This window comes from Macrotis lagotis, chromosome 3 (genome assembly GCF_037893015.1).
Source record: "Macrotis lagotis isolate mMagLag1 chromosome 3, bilby.v1.9.chrom.fasta, whole genome shotgun sequence".
NCBI classification, from domain to species: domain Eukaryota; kingdom Metazoa; phylum Chordata; class Mammalia; order Peramelemorphia; family Peramelidae; genus Macrotis; species Macrotis lagotis.
In genome coordinates, this window is record NC_133660.1 from 141,825,294 (window position 1) to 141,831,293 (window position 6,000).

Below are 6,000 nucleotides of genomic sequence, written 5' to 3' on the forward strand. Positions count from 1 at the left end.
CCAGAGGGCAAAATAGTCATTGAAAGAATCCACTGATCACCTCCTTAAAGAGCTCTCTAAATGAGAACACTAAGGAATATAATAGACATACTTCAGAATTTTCAAATGAGTGCAAACATCCTGCAAGCAGTCAGAGAGAATCCTTTCAAACACTGAGGAGCCACGGTCAGGAATAGACAGAACCTAGCTTCATCAATGTTAAAGGTTGCCTAGAATATGATATTCCAGAGGGCATGGGAGCTTGGATCAACTACCAAGTATCAACTACCCAGAAAAACTGAATATAACTTTTCAGGAAAAAAAGATGGATATTTAATGAATGTGATGATTTGAAATCCTTCCTGATGAAAAGATCAGACCTGAACACAAAATTTGCTCTTCAAATAGGACTCAAGAGATACATGAAGAGGTTAAACTGGGGAAAGGAACATGACAGCTTTCAACAAGATTAAACTGGTTTTAAGGCAGCTAGGTGTCACAGTGGATATTTACTCCTTCTAACTGCCCTAATGAATAAAAAGTTTCAAATGAGTTATCAGTATCATCTTCCCATGCAGGAATAAAAGCAATTCAGCATCTTTAAGTCCCATATCATTTGCCCTTCTCATCTGCCCACTCCATGATTCCCCTGAGTCCTGTACTTGAAGATTAAACTTTCTGTTCAGCTTTGGTCATTTCATCAGGAAAGTTTGAATGTCCCCTTTATCATTGAAAGTCCATCCTTTCTGGGGAGGCAGTGGATAAAGCACTGGCCCTGGAGTCAGGAGGACCTGGGTTCAAATCCTGTCTCAGACACTTAATAATTACCTAGCTGTGTGGCCTTTTTACCTTGCAAAAAAAAAACCTAAAAAAATAAAAACAAAATTAAACTGGTTACATTCCTACATGAAAAATAGATTCTCATAATTCTCGAGAATCATAAAGCTATTTAGAAAGAATACTTAGTTTGAATGTATTGACATGAATGATACTGAAAAATTAAGACATTGAAAGGGGAGGGATGTAATGAGATGGAAGGAGGGGATAGAAGAATGGGTTAAATGACACTACATGAAGAGGCAAAAAGGACTAACTGCAACAGAAGGAAAGATAGAAGTGGATGGGAAGTTCTAAAATCTCACTCTCATTGAATTTGGCTTAAAGAGGAAATAACAAAAGCAGTTGGGCTTAGAAATTTATCTTACATGTCAAGTGTAGGAGGGTAAAGGGAGGAGAAGGGAAAGTGGGACTGATAGAAGAGAGAGAGAGAGAGTAAGAAGGGAAAAGCACAAAAGAGGAAGATAGGGAAAGAGGGAAGAAAAGGCTAAAAACAGACTGAAGGAGACAGTATACAGAAACAAAATACTGATGAGGAAGAAAAGGTAGACAGGAGGGGGGAAATAGCAAATGGAGGGTAATTAGCAAAGAGGAAAATAAAAACTAGCAATTAGAACTGTAAATGTGAAATGATTGAACTCTCCGATAAAATGGTAATGGTTAAAAGAGTCAGTTAAAAACTAGAATCTTAAAATATGTTGCGTAAGAAACACATTTGAAGCTGAGAGATACTCATAGAGTAAAGGTAAAAGTCTGGAACAGAATATATTGTGTTTTGGTTGAAGTGATGAATGAAAGAGTGGAAATCTTTACTTCGTACAAAGCAAATATGACTCAATAAAAGGAATAAGGATGTAAATTGCATCCCCCTAAAAGGATCCAGAAACAAATTAATATAAAGACTCCACATTTATGTACTAAGTGTTTTAGCACACTATTCTTAGAGGAGAAACTAAATGAGTTACATGATGAAATAGACAGTAAAACTATATTGGTGAGAGCTATAAACTTCCTCCTCAGAGAATTTTCCATTCAATAATCATAAAAATAAACCAAAAAGAAGTTAAAGAGGTGAATATAATATTAGTAAATCTAGATATGATAGACATTTAGGAAAAATATCAAATGGGGAAAGAAAGGAACATATATTTTTCCAGTGTTAAATGGTATGTACACAAAAATGGACCATGTATTAGGGCATAAAATGTAGAAAGATAGAAATATTAAATTAATTGTTTCCAGATAATGATGCAGTAAAAATTATGTACAATAAAGGAGACATGGAGGAAGAGAACTAAAATAAATTGAACACTAAATAATCTAACTTTTAATAATTGGTGTTTTAAACAAAAAAAGTCAAAGAAATAATTAAGAAATTTATTCAAGAATATGAAAGTAAGAAGAAAACATCAAAAATATGAGGGATACATCTAAAATAAATATTCAGGGAAATGTAACACTTCTAAATGCATACATGAATAAAATCAAGAAAGGAGATCAGTGACTTGGACATGTAACTAAAAACTAAATTAGAACTAAGTTGCAAATTCTGAAAATCAAAGGAGAAATTAAAAATGAAAGTCAAAAAAGTATTTAACTAATTAAATAAAAGGATGATTTGGTTTTATGAAAAACAAGCAATAAAATAGATAAACCTTTGGTTAATTTGATTATAAAAAGAAGAAAACTAAATTAACATTATCAAAAATGAAATAGTATATAATCTTATGGAAAAGTCATCCAAATGATTATTGATTAGAGAAATGCAAATTAAATCAACCACGAGGAATCACATCACACATATCAGATTGGCTAAGATGAGAAAAAAATGAAAATGATCGATGTGGGAAATGTTGTGGGAGGATTGGGACATTGATACATTGCTGGTGGAGTTGTGACCTGATCCAGTCATTCTAGAGAGCAATATGGAATTATGCCCAAAGATCAATAAAACTTCTTCATACCATTTGACCCAATAATTCCAATTCTAGGCCAACATCAAGAAGAAATCATAAGGGAAAAGTCTGACATGTTCCAAAATATTCATAGGAACTCTTTTCATAATGGCAAATAATTGGAAATTGAGGGGAAGTCCATCAACTGTGGAATGGTTAAACAAGTTATGGTGCATGAATGTTATAGAATTTTATTGTTCTTTAAGAAATCATAAATGGCTGGACTCTAGAGAAGCATAGAATGAATTACTGTATCTGATGCTGAGTAGGAGCAGAACTATGCACACATTGACAACAACATTGTGAGATGATTAACCCTGATATATGCAGCTGCTCTCAGAAGTTCAGAGAGCTAGGCCAACCTTATTAGACCAGTTATGGACAATGCTAATCCTGCCCAGAAAAAAAAAATGCAAAAAATATCCTTCAGAATCTAATGAACATTGCATTCACTTTTTTTTAAAGTCTATCATTTATTCTTTCCATTAATCCTGATTCCTCATACTGAAAAATGAGTAAACTGTAAACATGTTCAACACAAGTTTAAATTTACAGTACTAACGTGAGTGGGGTAGGAAGGGAGTGTGGAAGGAAATTTTTTAACTTTGAAAAATATCCATAGCCATATGGGTGAGTATTAAAAATTTTTCAAAAGATGTATTTGGGGAAAAATTAAAAAGATGAAAAAGGTGAATTCAGCACCAATGAAAAGGAAATTAAAGTAATCATTCAGAGCTACTACATACCAATAAATTTGACAATCAATGTCAAAAGGATGAATATTTACAAAAGTATAAAGCACCCAGGTTACAAGAAGAGTCAATTAAATACTTAAATAACCCATATCAGGAAAAAAATATAGATCAAACTGTCAATGAAATCATTAAGAAAAAGTTTCCAGGGCCTGATGGATTCAAAAGTGAATTCTAAAAAACATTCAAGGAATAATTACTTCCAATTCTGAAAAAGTAGGTTAGGAAGGAGTTCTGTGAAATTTCTTCTATAACAAGATCTTGATACTGATACCTAAACCAGGAAGTGTCAAAACAGAGAAAAAAAATTATAGACCAAAATTTCTATTTTTTTTTACATGTGAATTTATTTTACATCAGTCTTGTGATTACAGATTGATTTATCATTTTCTTCATCAAAAACACAAAATTGAAATTTAAAATAATAAATCTGCCTATGCATCAAACAACTGTCAAGTACATGATCTGATGGGAAAGAAAAAGTTTGTTTGAGTTGGCTTTAGTAAAAGACCAAAATCTGAAAAGGCCAATATATATCATATAATTTTTTTAAAAATTACATCTGATTTAAAAATATTAAACCATTAAATGGAGAGGGAAATGGGTTTGGAAAGTCAAAGTTCCATACCAAGATATCTTGTAAACTAATTTTCGTGGGAATTCTTACTAATCAAAGCAGTACCCAGAATAAGCATTCAATTACTTTAAGCTAGTTTTATTAAGCGGCTACATTTATTGCTGATAACTTAAGATACAAAGTCAAAAGTTTTAGGCAAGAATATTAAGAGGTTTTAGAAATAATAAATACCCATGGTTCTTGCTAGATTTTTCCTCTCTTCTACAGTGTAAATATGGAATTGTATCACATTTTCTTATCAAGTCATATAGCATTTATATAAAATACTGACTCAAGGATCCCAAAACCCAAATTTCTCCAAAATATCTGTTTCTATTCATTACAATAAAACCACAATGTAGTCAGGAAGAACATCCTAACCTTTCCTTTAAAAAAAGAAAAACTTTGAAGCCAAGGATTTTAAATGATTAATGCACTTGATAAAGTTAGGCATACAAATGAGCAAATAAAACAAACTTATCTATACCAGCAAGTAATACCGAAAATAATTCATTTTAGAAAACTTTAATGTAATTCAATTAATTGGAGCAAGAGTTTTTCAGTTGTTCTACCATCCCCAGGAAAAAACTAATCAATACAATGAGATTTGCTGCCATAGGTAGTGATAGAAACATGTCACCAAGGACCAAATGCCAAGTATGAGAATGAATTAAAGAAAAAAATGATAAAGCTTAGTATTTTAGGACATTTATTGGTTAAATCTAATTGAACATCAATGAAGAAATAAAAGATAGCAAGGAAAACGATTATTAAAAATAATACTTTGTCCTGAGATTGGAAAAATTATTATTTTAGGAAAGATATATTCCAAAGTATTTGTTCATTTAGGTTTACGGATTTTAAAAAAAAATAATCTTAAGGGAAATAATCATAGAAAAATTCTAAGAAGAACTATAGGAATATGATCCAACATACACTAGAAATCAAATTTTAAAAATTGTCATTTCCTGAAATGTCACTGGTCATTTATCTGCTATTTGAAAACCCTGATTATCTCTTCTTAATAAGGAAATGAACTTGTGAATGATTCTCAAACTTTAGTTCTTGTTTCCTCTTTATCTTATGAAGCAAATTAAAATTTCCAATGAAAATATAATAGGAATGTTTAAAAGCTATAGTAGCTAACATACAAAGAACTTTTTTTAGAGTGTTGTTTTTTTTTTTTGCAAGGCAATGGGGTTAAGTGGCTTGCCCAAGGCCACACAGTTAGGTAATTATTAAGTGTCTGAGGCTTGATTTGAACTCGGCGCCTCCTGACTCCAGGGTCAGTGCTTTATTCCCTGGACCACCTAGCTGCCCCTATACAAAGAACTTTTAGAAAATAAATGTAAAACAAGATATGCCTAATATTTTCCTAAACTTATCCTGTAACGTTAAAAATAAGATTACGTAAAATATTTTAGCAGATACACACAAAAATAATGAAGAATTTAACGTATGAATGCTTTCAACTTCCTATAACATTCTTTCATTTCAAAATTATTAGCTGAAACTTTTAAATTACATAATAGAATGTTGTTGAGTTTCTACCAAATTTGAGTGCACATTACTGAGAAAGATAAGCCCATATTACCTTTCTTTTTTTTGGAAATATTAAATTTATTTTGAGTTTTACAATTTTTCCACCACACTTGCTTCTCTCCCCCCCCACCCCCCAAAGAAAATATGCTGTTAGTCTTTACATTGTTATACATTGTTATACATTGATTTCAATTGAATATTGACAGATAAATCATATCCTTACAGAAGAAAAATAAAGTATGAGATAGTGAAAATACAGAAAATAAAGAATGAGATAGTAGAATTACATAATAAGATAACTTTTATTTTTCTAATTTAA